Raw genomic sequence first — 22,263 nt, 5'->3', positions numbered from 1 at the left:
TTTGTAAAAATATGGCTATTTTTCTTCCTTTTCAGTTTTTTTTTTGTTCTATTGATCGCCAGATGAATTTATTATCATACCCTTTTTATTGTTGATTCTATTTAAATCTAGCATTTTTTTTATTAATTTATTACATTCTATTTGTTCTATCCTTTCTTACGTTTTTCCCTGTTAACTATCTATACAAACTGCGTTGTTTTTATTATATTCCAATCATTAGATCTGTATTTTACTTTATTTTTTTCTATTATGATATTATTTTAATATTATTTAGTGTCGATTTTATTAGGCTACTATTTTTTGCAATATATTAGTATCCTGTTCTTTAACTTTCTGTTAAATTTTCACTCCTTTACTTTGTCACCTGGTAGATTATAAGAGAAGGCCCTATGGCCTTAACTCTGCCAGTATAAAAAATTATCATTATTATTATTATTTATATATAGCTTTATTCCTTCGCTTTCTCTCTTAAGGTTTAGAGCAGGGGTCTCCAATCTTTTTTGTCAGCGGACCGCATTGGCTTATGCACGAGAGATCAAAGGCCGGAGTAAAGAAAGAGACAGTTAAACTTTAAAATCAATTTTCGAAGCATTAGGAATCATATATTTTTAAAGTGAAATTAATGCAAAAATTACAAAAACATTGGGAATAATGGTCAAATTACTAACGTGAAATTTGACATTCTTTTCGCTGCACTAATTTATATCGGTTTTATATCGGTTGTTGCCATTCGTGGAAACGTATATCTGTGATTCTTGTTTTTATTCTTGATTTCACATGCTTCATTCGACTGAACAGCTGTTCATACAAGTAAGTGTTACAAAATATAGACAACTTGAACAATGCATTTTTTCATACTTCAGGATATTTTTTTGGAGAGACGTACATAGAATAGAAACCAACAAACGATGATCTCAACAACATATCACTTTGAAGGTCTGTAACTTCCAGTACAAATAGGCTACAACGTGACAGAAGTTTTGTCGTCTAGTCTGCTTTTAAAAAGCTGGAAATCAGAACCTATAAAACTGTTATATTACCGGTTGTCCTACATATATGGATGTGAACTTGGATTCTGACTTTAAGAGAGAAACAGAGGTTAAGGGTGTTCGAGAATAAAGGTGCTTAGGAAAATATTATAGCTAAGAGGGATGAAGTTACAGGATAATGGAGGAAGTTGCACAACGCAGAACTGCACGCATTGTATACTTCACCTAACATAATTAAGAACATTATATCCAGAAAATTGAGATGGGCAGGGCATGTAGCATGCATGCGGAGTGTTAGTTGGAAGGCCGGAGGGAAAAATATCTTTGGGAAGGTCGAGACGTAGGTGGGAGTATAATATTAAAATGGACTTAGGGAGGTGGGATATGATGGTAGGGACTGGATTAATGTTGCTCAGAATAGGGTCCGATGGCGGACTTATGTGAGGGCGGCAATGAACCTCCGGGTTTTTTTAAAAGCCATTTGTAAGTAAGAAGTCAGGCATAACAAGCTTAACGGATTAGATGATTCTTCAGGCAGTACTATAGGCACTGAAGATGGCACTTGTGTGAGTGTCCAAAAGTTGAAGTTAGGTTTCAGCATACGTGGAGTACCCAAAAGAGCAAACTTTATAAATGTTACATTCAGCCACATATATATATATATATATATATATATATATATATATAATTTGAACTGGTAATGGAAATTGCGGTAAAACGGGTGAACGGATTTTAATGAATGACCCGTTATTTTGAAGCTTGGCATCCAAGGATTTTGAGGAAAACAGTAACTTTCACTGAAGCGTTAGTTTTCCTACATAATTTTCCTATTTTCCAAAATTCATCTTTCGTCAGATTTGATAACTAATTGTATTTCAGAATAAAACAAAACACTCACTACAGTAAACAATATTACAAAAAGGCCATGATCTGCAAGATTGCTGACATATGTAGAGCTCAATTCCAATGGTTATTAAAAACTTCAGACTTACTAAAAAATAATTTACAGGCCTGATTCTGTGATCTGTAATTTTCTGAGTACAGCCGTGTATTGGATATTAAAAACTACAAAAACTTGAGGTGGCTTGATAACATTATTACCATTAGAAATGAAATATTATTATAGTTAATGTCATGATGTGACTTGTTTTCATTAATTATACATAGTAATGCCATATTGATGATATGAAAGTGAAACGTTTTGGGGTTATATATGTAGATAGATGGATTTGAGTAATGTAATACATACAGATGTTATATTATCGTAATTTTCTCTAAAATCCAGTGCACGGGTCTTCTAACCGTACGTGCTTTGTACCTAACACAAGTCCTACTTTATAGGTCTCACTCCCCTCACCTATGATTACATCCAACCACTCTCTAAAAGAACATAGATATCAATATGAAAATGGCACAACAAAACACATTATATAATATATCCTAACCTAAAACAGACATAAAAGTGTATAATTGGATAGATACAGTACCATTGTCCCTTCGTTAGTTCGTATCACAAACTTCCATAGCTGCACTTCTAATCTATCTCGTCTTCAAGAGAAACAATTCAGTCTTTTGCTCATATTCTGTATTCCCCATGAGGTCAAGACATGCAAGCGAACTCCTATTCTGACTTAGCATCGAGGGTGGTAGATATTTTCTCCGTACTTGTTCCAATTCGACACAATGTAATAAAATATGTCTGTAGGAGTCCTTTTCTCTGCAAAGGGGACAAAGGCTCTCTCCTCCTTCATTGCCAATTTTATTACCCTTCCATGCCCCCAATCTTAGCCACGCTAAACCTGCTCTACTGTCTTTGTTACAAGAATTTATGTAGTCACACCTCCCCCAGGTAATCATGAGATCTGATTGTAAATATGGGTTATATATGTAGATGTAGAGAATATCTTAAATTAGATCTTCATTTCTATAATTTACTGAGTGGCGGCTATAATATATATATATATATATATATATATATATATATATATATATATATATATATATATTACTGAAAACTATAAAACTTACGTAAGATAATAATCAAATATTTTTATAGAAATATTTATTCAAGTGAGGTTGGGTCTTTTCATATATTTAATGGCGGTATGGTGGAGATATGCATATGTGTGATTCTCTTCAGTAATGGCTCAGAGAGCGAAAAAATTAGAGTTCCTAAGGATAGAACAAAAGATATTACTTACTGATAAAATACGAGGTCTACAAGATTTTGTATTCTCCCGATCATTTCAGCAAGATCTCTTCGCAAGATAAAATGATTTTACCCTCTACATTTCAAAGTAGTTTACGAAACATGCAGCAGCTATACCAAGATGCTATGTCTGTTGTTCGAAAACATAGCAAACCTGACTTTTTTTTTTAACTTTCACCTACAATCCACAATGACCGAAATAACTATTGCTTTACTCCCACATGAAAAACCCACTGATCGTCCTGATATTGTTACTTGCGTTTTCGCGTTCAAACTCAAAAACTGAAGATGTATAGGTTCAAGAAAATGTATTTGGCATAAAAACCATTCAGAGGGAGTATGTTTCATTATTATGGAAGCAAATAACTTTCAAAATATTTGGTATTCTTCTATGAAAATAAATCTGAAAAGTGTTTATTTGAACATCTAATGAACATAGTTCGCAGCATTTGCTGCACAAGCCACAAGTACTAATTTAATCACAAGTTTGCACTTGAAATGAGGTGGATGTACAAGTTTCAGATTCCATGGTGACAAAGGTAAAACAAGGACAGCCTTTGTACTGCTTCCTCAGCTAATATGATAAACTGAACTTATTTTTCAATCGTAGTTTCTACGAAGCGAAATTATGGATATGTGCGTAAGTTTGTGAACAATGCAATTGTTTCAATTCGCAGTAGAATATCATAACTATATTCTGTGAAACCATTATGAAGTTCTGAACTGTAATTAATTGTATTCAGACACGACAGAAATGCAGCTATGCAGTTGAGTGAAAATGCACGTCTCCATGCATATCTATGTATATTTTTATTGAAGAGTTGATCAATCTTGGTCTCTCTAAGCAGTCTATGATCATACTCATAAATTTGATCCGTTATTTAACGATGTTGTATCAATGTGCATTTATTACTATTATTGAACAACAGTTGCTTCAGTTCTGACACTAATATTATACTGTGCTGTAACTTACGTCGGATGGCTTGTCCAACAGTTTGTTACTGAGCTCTACTCCCGGCAATGACCATATTGAAACTCATCAGAATTCCTAAACACCATTAGTTATCTTATAATGAAACAGATGTTTTCACATTGTTAGGCTGGTTTTATTCAGGATACATAGGGAGCCTACTTGTAATTGATTTCATGCAATTTGAGATTCAATACTATGCATTTAAATTCGTTATGAAGTAAATTATTCTTGATTTATTCAAACTAGAGACACGCTATATATTATGTATTTTATAAAAGAGACATATATTTATTTTTAAGGAAAAATTATTCCGGAGCCGGGTATCGATCCCGGGACCCTTCGCTTAGCGCGCGAACGCTCTACCGACTGAGCTACCCCAGGAAATATACACGACACCGTCACATTTTTTTTCTCCCTTGTGACGGTGTCGTGTTTAGTTCCTGGGGTAGCTCAGTCGATAGAGCGTTCGCGCGCTAAGCGAAGGGTCCCGGGATCGATACCCGGCTCCGGAACAATTTTTCTTTGAAATTATTCAAACCTGCTTTTCAGGGAGTTACTACCTGAAAGCCAGATTTGTATGATATATCTTTATTCTTGTGTCCGCCAACTGATGCCATTATGAGTGTAAGAGAAGGCCTTACGGCATTAACTCTGCCAGGTTAAATAAAGCCATTATTATTATTATTATTATTATTATTATTATTATTATTATTATTATTATTATTATTATTATTATTATTATTTCTTTCGAATTATCTTGAAATAATTACCTTCTGTAATCCATATCTGATCTTAGGTAATGGTAACACACTTATCCGTCGAAAAGCAACTGGGAACTTGCATAAAGTTTTTGTAATTTTAACAACATCTCACCTTCAGTGGGGTAAATGCCCTTAAAACATACAGAAAAACTAAAGTGTCATCATAACTGACTCAGAATATAAACTGACACATCCGAGTGTTTTGAATGAATGAATATTCACTGGGAATTACATCCAGATTCTGTGGATTTTGAGTCGGAAACCTAAACTAAATGGGATACAGTGTAGGACTGCGTAAATTTCTATATGGACTTATCACATTTGGAATATTTTGATTTAGACGTGGTTGAACTGTTAAGGAAGGAAAATATACCAGGTTTTAGAAGACATTTCTGTCCATAATTATGGCTTCAACAAAATATTGAACCTGTGTAATTGATGATATGTAGGCCTACACTTCGTTCGCCTTCTTCCATATGATATGGAAGTGTATAAAAGTAACAAAGAATTATTCTAAAGAAATTATTCGCCATTGTGAATCTTAGAAGGAAGGGAAGGGAAGGGAAGGGAAGGGAAGGGAAGGGAAGGGAAGGGAAGGGAAGGGAAGGGAAGGGAAGGGAAGGGAAGGGAAGGGAAGGGAAGGGAAGGGAAGGGAAGGGAAGGGAAGGGAAGGGAAGGGAAGGGAAGGGAAAGTTAAGAAGGAAACTATGTGCGTCAAATTATTATATCAATATTTTCACAATCCCGTAAATTTTTAAATTCTAACGATAAAAATGTAAATATTACTTGAAATTTATCCTTCTATAAGAACTGAAAATAATGACGAATACATTATCAAACTGGAATAACTAGATACTAGATGATGCATTGAAAGAATGAGATATGGAGAAGTGCATGAAAGGACAACGTAAGTAGGGCTATAAAAGCACTAGATCTGATTTTGAGTAAACCGTTATTCACTCCAAACAAAAGCCCGTTATTTTTTCAATGCACTGATTTCATTTCACATGCATCATTTCCAGACGAGTAGACTTGTAGATACTGAACATGAACAAAATTCGCCCAATATATAAAGTAAATCGCTGTACACAAACGGATAACAGATAGTCGGAAAACATACCATAAACAATTTTTTTTTCGGTATCATGAGCAGACAGCGGATTTTGGGTCCCGATACTGGACGTTAGGCGTCAGTTGCAGAGACGTCATTGACCTCATTGCTGCGCTCCCTCCGTACGCCAAAGCACGTGACGTCTTGTCGCTGTGTAGGGACCGAAAATCCGCTATCTGGTCATGAGCACTGAGAACGTGCACTCTGTGTAAAAATTTCTAATTGTTTTTTTTTTTTTTTTTACATTATCACAATACAATTTTGTTTCTCTGCTACCCAATAATAAGAAAGTAAAAAATACGAGGGTCATACTGAAAGTCATGAGCAACCCATTGTTATAAATCTTAAGTTTTATTTTTTAGACAAACCAGGTACATCATCTTAATCTACAGAGCAAGGTCAGAGATTGACCTATATACTGAAAAATACCAAGTCAGTTATTGCAGTCTGCTGGCTATTATGTCAACAATTCCTAACCTGGATGCGGTTTGATGACAAGGAATAATTAGTTAACATGCATAAGTGAATATGAAAGTTATAGAATAGATTTAGACGATTAAAGTAAAAAAGAAAAATTGATTTAAACATGTTTATGGTAGAAAATTATCAAAAGAAGCAGATAAATAAGTTTTAAAGTTTTAATGGTTATCACTATTGGTTTAAACATGCACTAAAACCAGACGTAAGTGCAAGTTTGAACCGATAAATTACTAAGATTTGCGATAGATTAAGTAGTTTAGGAAATTGTATATTTAGTATGTAGTATTTATTTATTTATTTAACCTGGTAGAGATAAGGCTGTCAGGCCTTTTCTGCTCCTCTACCGGGGGATTACAACTATAATAGGAACAATAAAATTACAATTAACATTAAATTTACAATTACAATTACAATAAAAATTAAAGTACGACAAGATTACCTGATTAATGAAAGCTAGACTTTTATCATAGAAGTTAAGAACAAAGAATATTTTTGTATTTACTGAATTACAAATTAAACCTACTATAATAAAAATCTATAGTAATGAAATTACCGGATATTGAAATATTTTGTGATAGATTAAGAGAACTATTTACAAGAAACCGTGTCTGAACGAGTCTCAATTACTGGCCAAGTGCCTAGTAAGTTTGCGTTTGAATTCAATTTTATTTCGACAGTCCCTGATGCTAGCAGGTAACGAATTCCAGAGTCTTGGCAGGGCTATTGTGAAAGAGGATGAGTATGAGGAGGTGCGATGGGATGGTATTGCTAGTATTGTTTCATTGCGAGAGCGTGTGTTCAGATTGTGGTGGGAAGAAAGGTAAGTGTATACCGGTAACTACTTTTTGTATATAGCTATAGATCATTTTTAAATTATTATCTTTATACTTTTGTGAACTAATATAAATAAATCTATCAATCTTTCAATCTTTTTTTCTTACTTGCTTATTTAACGACGCTGTTATTTAGCATCGATGGAAATGGTGATAGCGATATGATATTTGGAGAATGAGGCCGAGGATTCGCCATACATTATCTGACATTTTCCTTACGGTTGGGGAAAACCTCGGAAAAAACCCAACCAGGTAATCAGCCCAAGCGGGAATCGAACCCGCGCCCGAGCACAACTCCGGATCGGCAGGCAAGCGCTTTAACCGACCGAGCTACGCCGGTGGCTTTCTATCAATCTTAATCTACAGATTTTTCTGTCACTTTTCAATATAATCTCCATTTCTTTGCACACATTTTTCCCGCCGTTCTGTAAGTTTAAAAGTTCCCTTCCTGAAGAAGTCCGTGCCATCTTCCCGAAGACATTGACGCACTGCTTTCCGGATGTCCTCCAGCGTCTCGTAGCGTTGGCCTCGTCGCATGCGTCGGTTCAGAAAAACCAAGGCTTTACAGAACCGAAAAGATGGTAATCGGGACTGTAGGGAGATTGCGAAAGAATGATTTTCTCCACGGTGGCACGATTATTGTGAGGCGACGCGTTAATGTGTTGCAGGATGATCTTCTTTCCAGAACTTTTCTCGCGCAATGTACGACGGAGCTTCAGAACTGTCTGAATATAGCGGACAGCATTTATGGTCTGTCCAGGTTCAAGAAATTAAACCAAAATTCATCCCAGAACTCATAAATTCTTTCCTTGTTGCGTTCCGTGGAGGCAGTTCGAGGGCGACCGCTACGAGGCTCATCTTGAATGCTCGTGTTCCCATCTTAGAAATGTTTTACCCATCTTATAACATTGCTGGCGCTCATGCACACATCTCCGTATGCACGCTGAAGTCTGAGGTGAATTTCAGCAGCAGATTTTTCTTCTTTAACAAGGAATTTAATGACAGCACGCTGTCGAAACGAACCATCGTTGTCGAACATTTTGCAAACGTTGCCTGTGGTAACATGATAGAAGTTAATGGTGTCACAATAATATTGTCATATTATGTCAATACATAGTGCAAAGTCTGTAGATTATGGTTATAATATAATTGATTTTGTTACATTGTTGAAACTGAAATTATAGCAATGTGTTTGTTGCTAATATGACTTTCAGTATGACCCTTTGCAAAATAGCAGTTACTGATATCGGCTGACTAATTTGTTGTACTTCTAACTTACATTGTTGCGGCTACATCATTGAAAATAATTATAATAGCCCCAATCATATCCTTTCTTTTGTATAATGTGATAGCGCTCCGCCTATTGTGTCTTCGTTAAGGTATTGGCAGACTTCACCCTTCCAACCCCAAAACATCTTTCGTCTCTGAAAGGAGAGATCTTCTTTTCGCTAATAATTTATCGAAGCTGGTGAAGTTATTACCAAGGCTTGACTTAGCTTTTCGAGGGTCGGACCCTAGACAAAACCTTCCAATTAGACTTACATTTGTCCATTGTGATCTCCTTATATTCTATGACTTTTCAAGTCCACCAGGAGATGTAGGTCGCATTTTTCACGAATGCTAACAAATGGACTATTCTGCCTCAGCCGTGACAGAGCCAGATCCCATCTTCAGACGAGTATCTGATAAGTCTGAGAGCCTGGAGAACCAAATCCTTCCTCTACCAGCAATGAAAACCTACAAGAGTTCATCCCAGCATATTTTTAACTATTGCAGATGGTAGATGAAATGAGAAGAAAGTGAGGAGTGTTAGTGAAATGAGGACTCCGAGAAAAATTCTCCGCAATGTAACCGTTGTCCACAACAAATTCTATGACGACCTGAGCGGTGATTGAACTCGGGTCTACTGAATGCAATACCAACGCACTAGCGCTTCAGCCAAAGATGCGGCTATTGCCAAGGCTATTATAAAGCCATCATCATCATCATCATCATCATCATCATCATCATCATCATCATCATCATAATCATCATCATCATCATCACCATCACCATTACCCATCATCATCATCATCATCATCATCATCATCAAGTGACGGGGTCTATGGTCCCGTTCCGCTTCCCATTGAATCATAATCATCCTTCCAACGAATACTTGATCTTCCTACATTTCTTCGTCCCACATGTATACTGTATATTAAAATATCTTGTTAGAGATGAGATTCGCAGTTATTCTTTGCACATGCTCAAATCAGTTAATTTTGTCTGCATTTTTAAAATTAAATTATATCTTTTATAATTTATTTATTTATTTATTTACTTAATGCTAGTAAATTAGAAATGAATACAAGTTAATATAATATAATATAAACTAGCTCACTCCTGAATGAGTAATACTCGTGTTCAGGAGGGGATTCCAATATAAACAAAATAAAATTGACATTGAATAAATTACAGATTAAAAAGTGTTAAATTATTTTTAAACTCAAACTGTAAAATCAATACTTTTTTGATTTTATTATTAATTTGGAGAGGATTAGTGGTTAAAATATTATTAGAATAAAATTTGTTTAATAATATAGGACCTAGACTCATACTATGAAAAAGACTACATAGTTCTCCATTTAGGTTCAGATAAACGCAGAAAATTCACATTTTAGATCTATATTTGTGTATATACATTTTTGTGAAGATATTTTAATAACATAAAATAATACATTTGTTTAAGATTGAAAACTTCGAAATGTTTAAACAACAGTTGAGTTGAATAATCTTTCTGCTTTTTAAACAATTTTAACACTTTTTTATAGTAAAATTAACAGATCAAGGTTGGATTTATAAGTTCCACCCCATCTTATAATACCATACATAAATATAGTTTGAAATAATGATAAATAAAGTGTACGTACACAGTTAGTTGACAAAATATTTCTTAGAATAAGTAAGTAGGGGAGAGTCGGGTAATATCGGACATCGGGTAGTATCGGACAGTGCGTTTCTTTCATCTACCACCATATGGTAGTACCTGAATGACATGGTTACGTTTCTCTATGTGAAATCACAGAAATGTAACCACGTCAATCAGGTACTATCATCGTGTGGTAGATGAAAGAAACTCACTGTCCGATATTGCCCGATGTCCGATACTACCCGACTCTCCCCTATATATTATTTTACGTAATTTGTTACAAATATCATGAATATGATTATTACATTAATTCCCGATATCTCCACCCGTTTTTAATTTCTTAGAGGGGATGCAGCTACCGACAACAGGGAGCACAATTTCCCATTTCTCAGATTTCGTTACAGCCTATGTCTCAGATCCGTGTATCAACAATAGAACTACCATTACTGAAACTACAACTGGGTTTCCTTTGTCGTCTTCTTTCTTAAGCGTGTTATGATACCACGATTTTTTTAATTTCTCGTAACTTTCTTCCTTTATCCACAGGATTTTCTCTGTATGATATGATGCATCCAAAGTAGTTAAAAAAATCACTTGGTTGGATTATATGATATCAGATAGCATTACAAATCCACCGCTGTGAAGTAACTGTTAACCGTGAAACGAGCGGATCCGGGTTCAAATCCTGGTTGGACAAGTTACCTGTTATTTCCCGGGGTTTTCCTTCAACCTGTTAAGAACAAATGCTGGGTAACTTTCGGCGCTGGACCCTCGACTCTTCTCGCTAGCACTATTACCTTCATTTCACTCAGACTCTACATAACTAGAGCAAGTGATAAAGCGTCGTAAAGTAACCAATTAAAAAAAAGAGATACCATTACAATGTATGTTTTTTGTGGTGGGTTTTCCAATAGGTGCCATGACTTTTGTTTTTTTTTTTTAACTGATAAGCCCCACATTTGAACTATAATCCTGAGTTAACTACCACAATTAATTTGTTGCGTTTAGTGACTGATTTTCTGAGGAAGATGTAATAATTTGGTCATTTGCAAGTAAGAGGCAATTAATTCTTACTTAATTCATCAAATTCATATTCTGAGAATTGCAGTATTCATCAAAAATAGAAAAAAAAAACATAATAAACATGTTTGTACGAAAAAAGAGCTTTGAAATCGGTATTGTAAAAACGGTTTATCTTCTAATATGAGCTCTTTGCTTGTTTCTCATTAGGTATACAATATCATATCGAAAATGTAGTAAGAAAAAGGGTAACAAAGTGTAAGTCTCTAAGATGGGGAAGAAGGATGTGTTACGATGAATGGAAACCACACTGAACATCTGCAATGGTGCTGAACAACTACTGAGATCTCGGAAGGTGTTAATTTTAGGACTCATGTGTATTGGACTTTGTTTTTTTGTTTAGATGAATTTAAAACCTCTGAACATATTGAATGTATTTAAAACACCCTGTATATTCAATAAAGAAATAAAGGAATATAAACACTGATAGCACAAGGAAGAAATTGCACCAAATTTATTTCACTCTCAATAAGGCCAAATTGTGGAAGAGAAGGCCTCATGGCCTTAACTCTACCAGTATAAATTCCTTGTCGCGACAATGGAATTCCTAGTCACAAAGTAACTTATTAGAGGCTGCAAGACAATAAACACTTTTAAAACAGCCTAAAAGATAACCTTCTTAGTACTCGTATTTCACTCCAATCATACTGACTTAAACTATCACTGACTACATTGTTACTTCTTCCTTTAGACATGCATCCTGATAGTGCTGTATTTTCAAAATTGTCTCATAATCTCTTTCTATTATGTAACATTATTTGAAATATATTAACATTCTATATACTCGTATGTTAGCTTAATTCTGCTACACAGTTCGTATTTCATTGTTTAATTAATAGTTCATAGTATTTTGCTGTTTAATTCGTAAATAACTCTTGTATACATGTAACTCTTATCTCAATCAAATTGTTGAATTCTTTGTAAGTTCATACATATGTATGTATACTTTTTGAGTGGAAGAGAAGGCCTTACGGCCTTAACTCTGCCAGCTAAAGTAAATCATTATTATTATTATTATTATTATTATTATTATTATTATTAATAGACAGATAGATAGATAGATAGATAGATAGATAGATAGATAGATAGATAGATAGATAGATAGATAGATAGATAGATAGATAGATAGATAGATAGATAGATAGATAGATAGATAGATAGATATATAGATATATAGATAGATAGATAGATAGATAGATAGATAGATAGATAGATAGATAGATAGATAGATAGATAGATAGATAGATAGATAGATAGATAGATAGATAGATAGATAGATAGATAGATAGATAGATAGATAGATAGATAGATAGATAGATAGATAGATAGATAGATAGATAGATAGATAGATAGATAGATAGATAGATAGATAGATAGATAGATAGATAGATAGATAGATAAAGTAAATAAATAAAACAAATAAATAAGTAAATAAATAAAAAACAAATAAAGCAAATATTCATAATCGGTTCAAATAAGACTCATTTCGCTAAAAATATAAATATAATAACATCCAACAGAGCGAGCATATACGTTTCACCTAATTACAGAGTTCTTCTTATGCATATCCTGTTGCTCTTTCTTGTAATTTCTACTTAGTTTATTTCATTTGCAATACATTTCGGAAGGAGATGGTAGAATATGGAAGGAATTCAGCAGCATACGACATGCACACTTCAATAAGGGATGGTCTAGTTCCAACATACGTCTTGATGCCATGAATAATTTGACAAGAAAGTATCTGGCTTAGTTGACAAGGTAGTAATCATGAGATCGAAGAGGTAATTTAGTATGCAGTATAACTCTGAAGTAACATGGTTTGTCCACTAATTTGCTCTTTTATTTTCTGATTCACTTCGAAGTTTACCGAATCTGTTATCCCCCGCCTTGTAGTCAGAATTACTGAAGTTTTGTCAGCATTAAAGTGAACTTTGTCTCCACTCAAAGATAAGTTTAAGGGCTCTGCTAACTTTGAAGTTTAAATTCCTAATAGTTTCAGATTTAACTAGCAAGAGTTCATCTTCTGCGTATGCCAACAAACTGCATGCTTCCGGAAAGTTTCGTTCAAAGAGATCGTCATATAGACAGAAGTATGGGCTCTAGATTCACGTTTAAGACAACCACCGCGTAATATTTTTTTGTTACTGATTGTTCGTTTATAGAAAATTTATTTTTTGTTGTGAGACTTTAGACTTTCACAGTGATTATGTTAAGAAGTATGCTTTCTGTTATTATCAGGCTTCGGTCTAGGGACACAGAGTAACGGGTATGAGGTTTAGAGTACACGGAGTATAAATGACGTCATGACCGTGTGGAAGGGTGACTGCAACAGCACAGGAGGGTTCGTAATGTGCATTAGCGTTGTGTGTATTGCTGCTTGGCTGCGGTACGTGTAACAGACTTCGACGTAGGGACACCTGATTGAAGGTTACAACTTACATTAATGTTTTAATGGTAGACATTTATTGTCTACACTAGGAATGCACTGTATATACTGCATCTGTACAGAGTGAAATATATTTTTTGCCTTACTGTGACGGACTGTTTATATGTTGAGACACGAAGTAACGGCGCGCTCCATCTCCCACTCCACTCGACCAACACAACACTATCGCCCGTGCGTTCTGAACTTCATGCGTTTCTGTGCCCAGGACCGAGGCCTAGTTATTACACTGTTACAACTTAACATCTCAGAAGTTTCGTAACTCCATCAGGACAAATAGTCACCTATTCTGTTGGACTCGTTAAGTTTGGCTGCTCCAAATAATTGGGTAAAAGGGTCCGACTGCTTCCTCTTTCACAGCGTCCTCTTATAACTATTCATTACGGTGAAAATACTCACCCGAAAGAACATGAAAATACTAGACAGGGTAAAAGGGAACCTAATACATTAATTCATAGAGGTACTAGATGAAGTCAATGCGAACAAGTTTTGTCAAGTAATTTTTTTGATACGTCCAATAGTTTTGAGCAGTGGCGGTTGGTAACTTGAAATATAGGAGGTTGCATATTGTCGGTGACAGTACTTTTACACTCTTTAGCTGATGCGGCATTCTGCATGATCAGATTAAGCTGGCGCATAATAACGAACATAAGCTGCGTCTGTGTAAGTTTTCTAGACCAATGCTTGAGCACCACATAATGAGCCACTCATGACTGAAGCACCATAATAATATGTGTGAGCGATCAGTTTCTTGGGACAAGTTCCTAAATGACGATCAAGCTCATGTGTTATGCTTTTAGCCAAAGATGTTGCATCATGACCAGTAGGAACAATGAAGTCCTAGAATCTTTCATCAGGTTTGTTGTTGTGGATATGTCTGTAAATAACCACCATCTGAAATTTGTTGGAGACATCATTTGTTTCATCTGCAGTAACAGCTAGAAAGTCCACAGTTTTTATCTGCCGTGAAATCTCTTCATGACAGACTTCTAGTATAAACGCCAAAAGCTCGTTTTGAATGATTTTTGACGTCCCCTTGAAAACTGTTGAATTTTCTAGGTGGGTCTTTAGAGCGTTTTCTAGCTCAGCACTGAAATTTATGATACCACAAAATATGCCTAGATTAGAAGACGAAACTGTTTCATCGTGACTTCTCAGTGCTAATTCAAAGGAGTCACAGAATCTAATACAATTAATGATGATATTTGTCACGTTCAATGTTTCTTCTATAGGCACTGTCTAACTGAGCAACAATATTTACAATTCCCATGAAGGCTAAACTAAGGAAATTTTTATGTGGGTTGACGATGCCTCGTGTTTCTTAACCCTTTCATTTAGAAGATACACATCAATCATTCCTGTTTTAGTCCACATTTCTTCGCCACCAAATAACATACACGGAAAACAAAATAGAGCATTCTTGACATTGCAGATGCACAACCAATCATGTTTTTCGAACATATTAGCATTAAAAATTCTGTTAAAAGTCCTACCCTTCGTAGAAATTATTTGCGAAAGCTTAATAGCAGGTTGGTCTACCAAGTCTTTCTATTTATATTTTCGCCTCTAATGACCTAGATGAAAATGATTGTGATTGTAAACTATTAATGGAATTCATTTTTGTATACTATTAATTACTTACTCTCTTATAATTAACACTTTCAACAAGACAATAAAAACTCACACAGTACCTGAAGCATAAAACGCGGTATAACGTACTATACAGCAATATGATCAAGAAGGCAGTGATTTCAAGGCGCGAAGCTTTGCGTCAAACGACGTGTGTATACACGTCATAAACTGTCTGCTAGCGAAGGCCACGCCTCCAGAGTTTCTCCCCGCACCTGCCCCTCTAGCACCCAAAGTCCCTTAGCTGACACAGGGTTAACAAGGCTAGTACAGATGAACATACATGTGCTCTACAGGTAATAGGGGTATTTCTTATTATGTTTAGAAGAGAATATAGGACTACTGGTAAGTCATTAATGATTATTACACACATTATTTATTGATACAATTTCTGGGGGTAGCGCTAACTTGTTGCAAAGAGTAGCTGTGCTCCTTGAGGTCATTCCTCTGCAATAGGGGTGAGTGTAAAGCCCAGTTCCCACGGTGCTTGTTTTCTTGCGTGTTTCCTTGCTGGCTAGCAAGCTGGGTGGAAAATCTTCTGCTGTTTCATCTGTTGCCAAGACTCATGGTCAAAAAGAAAATAAACCGTGAGTGGAAAACAACTAAAGTCCTACATTAACAATAGTAAATATCATAATAAGGTAATTAAGCTATAACTGTAAAACAGCTGAAGTCCAATATTTAATTGCTGTTTCTTAGAAACTAAAGAATATAGAAAAAAAAAACAGATTTAGTAGGAAAACAACGAACATGCGACATGGTTTCAGTGGTGATACTATATCATCATCTTTGGTTCCAGCCTGCAAACCAACACGAAAAATAGCAAGGAACCTACACTCGAAATCCAGCAAGCTACCCACCAAAGCAGCCACCCAGAGCGCATTACTTTCAGCAAGCGAGCACGCAGGGTAGCTATCAGCGCAGCCACCTTGAAATCCATCACAGAAACAAGCACAGTGGGGACTGAGCTTAACTCTAGTCATCCATTCCGTAAGACTTGCGAGAGAAGAATGTAAACAAAAACATCTGCATCTGCATACCTATACTTCTTGTTATGTTTGTATTCCTGATCCTGTTTTCTAGTCTCCTCTGGCACACATGAAGGAAGTTCTTTTATTGCTCCGACAGGGACCAAACTTGGTATTCGTACAGTATTAGTGGGGTCACGCAGCTATAAGATGTTTCACAGAATAACCCCTCGAAATTAATGAACGTTTATCATGTATATTACAGTGACTGTGTTCACAGCTTCAAAGCAAGTTTATACACCGTGTCCGTAAGTGATACATTTTTAATTCCTTCACCTAGGTAAATATTATTCTATTATTACAGCCATATAGTTATAACTTGGGGGCGGATGTTGATGAAAAGTCATCTTCTTGTTTTTCCCATTAGGACGAAGCCCATTAATATAGAAATCCTTTATTTTTTAATATCAACATAAAAAATTAATTTCTTATATTGAATTTTTTGCAATTTTTGACATTTTTTAACTAATACGTCATTTTTACATTTTTCTTCGGCATTTTTTGGTCATTTTTAATATTTTGAAGAACTTTTAGATAATTTTGAATGCATTTTACTTCCGTCTTTACACATAGGCCTGTTAGGCTAATTTTTTTTCTAAGCAAAGAGATCAGTAGTAGGCCTTACTAGTAATTACCTACTGAATAAGTGAATAACAATGAAGTTTGAGTTTTATAGTTTGGAACAAACTCTAAAGTCCGTTCCTCATTCCACTGAAGGCTTCACCTCACACAACGGAAGTAATATAAAATGTTTGACAACAGCTTAGTTTAAGTGAGGACTTTGACCGCTACTGTTCTTTTGTTGAAGAAACTTCGCAGCATCAAAAATTATTGGCATTTCACGTTGGTAATTTGTATGAACGCACTTCTTAGTTATTGGATTATCTGCAGCATGTTGTTTACACATAACGCATAATATTTGGATAATTGGAGCAAAAAATCCTTTGGACAAATGACATTTTTACTTGAACTGTTCCATATTCACAATGCAGAATGCAAAATGGGACAAAATACACTAGCGCGTGCAGCTGCTCTCTCGTTCGATGGTGCTGCCAACACTGTGTATATCAATGAAACCTGGACAACTGACATTCTTAAACAAATTTTTAGAAGCCATTCGGCACTGTACTATTGCCGTTTATAAAGAACTGAATACATGTGTTCATGCATGACCCAGAGAAGCATCAGATGGCCTCCCTAACTAAAATTACCAGTTAACATTAGAGGAGAAAAATGCGCTCCGACGCCGGGGATCGAACTCGAGTCCTTGGTTCTACGTACCAAGCGCTCTCATCATTGAGCTACGCCGAAATCCAATCCACAGCACCGGATCGAACTCCTCTTCTCCAGTGTTTTTTCCTTTGTGGCCTGACTCCAAGTTGGGCATATATGTTGACATTTTATACTAAGGGGTTAGGTATAGCTTACAGCAGTACAATTTTGGAAATATTCAACATTTTTTTCCTTCATTACTGTATCTTGTACAATAATGAAAATTAGTATATCTAAAACACTGACCTTCTGCTAAATGAAAAAAATATTTTTACGATTTAAAAAAATTATTCCTTTTCAAAATTCAATTCACTGTTCAGTGATGAAGCGTTTCCCACATAACTAAAATACTATCCAACATTCTGTGATGAAATGTTTTGTTTGTATTTATGCATGCCATATCTACAATATGATGCAAGATCTCTTCTCTACCTTTGACAGATTGTCTGATAAAAATAAATTCTTTAAAAAATGGTAAAATATCAGTTTTTTCTTTTAACACAAAATAAAAAAAAATATTATTTATTAAGAAATGTAGCTGAAAGATCATGACATTGTAAACATGAGTTTCAGGAATAAAATAAAAGAGAGAGAACATATATATATATATATAATATATATTTTTTTTAATCGTAAAAATGTTTTTTCATTTAGTAGAAGGACAGTGTTTTACACATACCAATTTTCATTATTGTACAAGATACAGTAATGGAAGAAAAAATATTGAATATTTCCAAACTTTTACTGCTGTAAGCTGTACCTAAACACTTAAGTCAACTGCCATTATATAGCCTATGGAGCGAACTCAGTTGAGTGACTTTGGTGGCAGGGATTTCACAGTCATATGCACAGTAATCTGTATAGAAATATACACTGTTGCTAGAACAATCTACGTAGAGATTATTATTTTTTATTCCTACAGAATATAATTATATGCTATGGTATGTGGGTGGAATCGTTGTTGAGTTCCCACGTTGGACGCCATTTGAGGGTGAGTGGTTATTGTGACCACACGTTGGGCGCCATTTGAGGGTGGGTGCGTCTCGATGTTGCGTGAGATTCACTCAGGGTAGCCGAGGTACGGTTGTGGTGTAGGTTGATGTCGGGAATAATACCAAGCCGGCTACTTAAATAAAAGGCAGCGTAAACTTCAAAACTATAAGTTTATTGTCGTATCCACTTGGTAAACCCTAGAATATGTATTTCCGGCTGACATATAATTCAATCGTTGGTCGCACTTCTGTATCGACTCTATGGCGGCTCTGAATAAGCTCTATCCGATACTACAAATTCAGTACTCTGTCCAGTACACTATGACACGAAGCGAAATAGTAGTCCTGTCGACACCAAACGAAGTAGTTATTCTGCCCTGTATGTAGGGCCGCCGACACGATGTAAAGTTGTTTTGATGATCTCCGCTCCGAAGCGGAATAGTAGTCGTGTCGACACCAAACGAAGTAGTTATTCTGCCCTGTATGTAGGGCCGCCGACACGATGTAAAGTTGTTTTGATGATCTCCGCTCCGAAGCGGAATAGTAGTCGTCCTCTCCGCTCCCCGTCACCCTTATTTATAAAAACCTATCCTACGCTAAAACTAACTATCCTATTGGTTAAAAACTACGTCACTAACTGGCCTAAAATCTATTCCCTATTGGTCCAAAGTGACCTCATAAGCTGGACCAAGATCTCTTCTTATTGGGCGCGAAATATGTCATCTCTAAATTTAGACTTTGGATTTCCCATAACATCTAATTAGTTTGTATATCTCACAAGAATACCCGTTCTTTGGAAAACCCCAGCTTGGCAGTATCTTTCCCACGGGTCTAGTCCGACTCCGGCTTTTATGCTTCATCGAGTCTATACGAAACCCCGCTCAAGGTGGCCCTAAATCTGTCCGATGCTGACAAGTGACGAAACACCTGTGTGAGGAAGCTAATTCTAACGAAGTCGCCAGAACATCCCCGCGAATACATGTAATAAAAATATGGAGATATCACTTCGCTAATAAATCGGTCTCTCCCTCTCCTAATTACTGCTTCAGGTAACAATATTAACTGTTACCATAACATACTGTATATTCTGTAGGATAAAAAATAATTAATATTAATTGTTACCATAACAGATATATTCTGTAGGACCAAAAAATAATAATCTTTACGTAGATTAAAATTACCAGATTTTGGACAACTGACGTTTTATGCTGAACACCCCTCAATTGTCTTTGCACCCGAGGGAAACCATGTAGAAACCACGGGCAGGATGAGATGTTGCGCTGACAAGAAGCCAATTCACTTACTGTGCGATATATTGTAATAAATCTAAACTATTATTAACTTGATACGTAAAATTACAAATTTACAATTTTATTAATTATCTACAACGATGATTGGTTATCTGAAACGTACACATAATAAAAAAATTATTTGAATGTCAAAGTAAATGAGGAAATGGGAGGAGGAATATTTAAAAGGTTCACGAAGAGGCGTTCTTAGCAAGGGGAAATGGTTATGAGAGAAAGTGTCTATGCGAGCTCCAAGCCTGTTGCCCACTTGTCTCACTACGATTTTCGCTGCCACATTAAGAATTTTGAAGGGAAAAGTCGACAGTGGACGTAACCTAACAGCTATTATATAAAAACGAGGGGTAATCAACATGATAGAACAGCACCAGGACAAGGAATGCTGGGAGAGAACTAAAAAGCCTGCACATCGAAAGGTGCCGAATCCTTTTGTAGTGCGAGTGGGTCTCGAGTAAACTCGCCCATGTACCGAGTGTGAAATAAATTTGGAATATATACTATTACTTGGGAAAGTGACGAAAATTTTGTAAGAGATTGTGAATCCGTGGTCTCATTTATTTTAGGGTTCATTATACTTGCGCATTGATCAAAGAATGTAGTGGGACGGACAGCATGGGAAACTACACTCACCTGTTTCATTTTTAATTGGTTATTTAATGACGCTGAATCAACTACTCGGTTATTTAGTGTCCATGAAATTGATAATAGCGAAATGGTATTTGGCGAGATGAGGTCGAGAATTCGTCATAGATTACCTGACATTCGCCTTCCGATTGGGGAAGAACTCGAAAAAAACCCAATCAGATAATCAGCCCAAGCGGCAATCGAATCCACGCCCGAGCGCAGCTCTAGATCAGCAGGAAAACGCGTTAACACCTCAGCTACGTCGATGACGACTTCTGTTTCATGGTAAGCCTACACGTGACGTCATCGTTTTGCAGGAAAATGCAGCAATTTTATCTGTATAGCGCTCTTCTTACACGTTTCACGTTAGAATTAATTAGGTAATGAAGAAGAGGTAAATGATAAATGAAAGTGACGAGTGGAAAGAAGTAGAAAGAAAGAGATTAGAAATGGAGAAGGGGGAAATAAAAGATAGAAAATAGAAAAAGAAGATTGAATAGGAAATAGGAGAGGAAGAAAGAAAAGAAGAGAAGTACACTGGCTCGCAAAACTTTTGTTCGATATACTGTACAGTTTTTCTCGTTCTTAAGTTGGTATTTGTACTCATTCTAGGACAGTCAGCATATTCCGAATATCACCGGACCGGTGGACAACAATGACGTCACGCTGCAGCGAAATAGGAACAAAACTACTGGAAGGATCGATGGCTGTCATGGCGGCTGTATAAGATGTTGTCTGTGCTACGCTAGCAAAATTTTGCGAAATTTCCGTACTGCCATCTCATTCAAAGAAAAGAGAGCATTAACAATTTATTTCTTGAACCGGTAGTAATAACTGGTCCGTTGACATGTTCGATCATAAGCCATTAACATATTGTTTTTACGTTGTGTTCATTACAAACAATACAGCAGAACTAAAGCAGAACACACCGCCATGACACAATAGTGCACGATGTCATCCGTATGCTAATTCCCGCCCTATACAAGAAGCAATCAGATTCACTGATGGCGGCTGATGGAGACTGCCACCACCTCTGCAAGTTGATGGAACCGGTGCGACACCGGTGGAGCATCAGTCACGCCATCGGTGAAATTCAGAACACCATGATGCCATCAGATTGCTCAGCACTGAGATTCGGGATACGCTCAGTAGCGTAGGAGGAGGCAGGTAGTCTCCCCGCAGGTAACAAACCACCCCTCCTCACAACAGAAAGGTTGAATCAAGCTACTTAGTAAACTTAAAGAGAATATGTTTACTTAGTGGTCTAGTGATATAGATAAATTTAATAAACACGGCATTTTGTAGCTCCTCTTCACGCCACGGTTCTTTGTGTTATAATGCGCCTATAGCTTATTTTTCTTTGGCTGTTGTCATAATAATAACAACACTATGCTAATAAAATTACATTTATTAAAGGTAGCACTAACAATCAATAGATTAATATTCTAAAAATCGGATAAATAATTTTATTAAGACACATTTTTATGGGTATGTGTATAATTTAAAACTTGATTGTCAATTATATCCCGTAGGATACAGCTGTTGAATTTTATATTTTATAAACTAAAAAAAGGTTTGCATATTACTCTCATATGGTAATGGAACGAAAATGTGGATAACGAAC

General features: G+C 35.9%; 1 protein-coding gene and 1 non-coding gene across 2 annotated transcripts in view; both read right to left on the bottom strand.

Moving 5' to 3' along the window:
• The window catches only part of LOC138699847 (probable G-protein coupled receptor CG31760), an 856,195-nt gene that overhangs the window by 254,667 nt on the left and 579,265 nt on the right, over positions 1–22,263 (bottom strand). The window lies entirely within an intron of this gene.
• TRNAS-GCU (transfer RNA serine (anticodon GCU)) lies at positions 4,480–4,553 on the bottom strand. The gene has a single exon. It is a non-coding gene; the product is annotated as a tRNA-Ser (tRNA).

Source organism: Periplaneta americana, chromosome 5 (assembly GCF_040183065.1).
Source record: "Periplaneta americana isolate PAMFEO1 chromosome 5, P.americana_PAMFEO1_priV1, whole genome shotgun sequence".
Classification (NCBI taxonomy): Eukaryota; Metazoa; Arthropoda; class Insecta; order Blattodea; family Blattidae; genus Periplaneta; species Periplaneta americana.
This window is presented reverse-complemented; position numbering and strand designations above follow the sequence as displayed.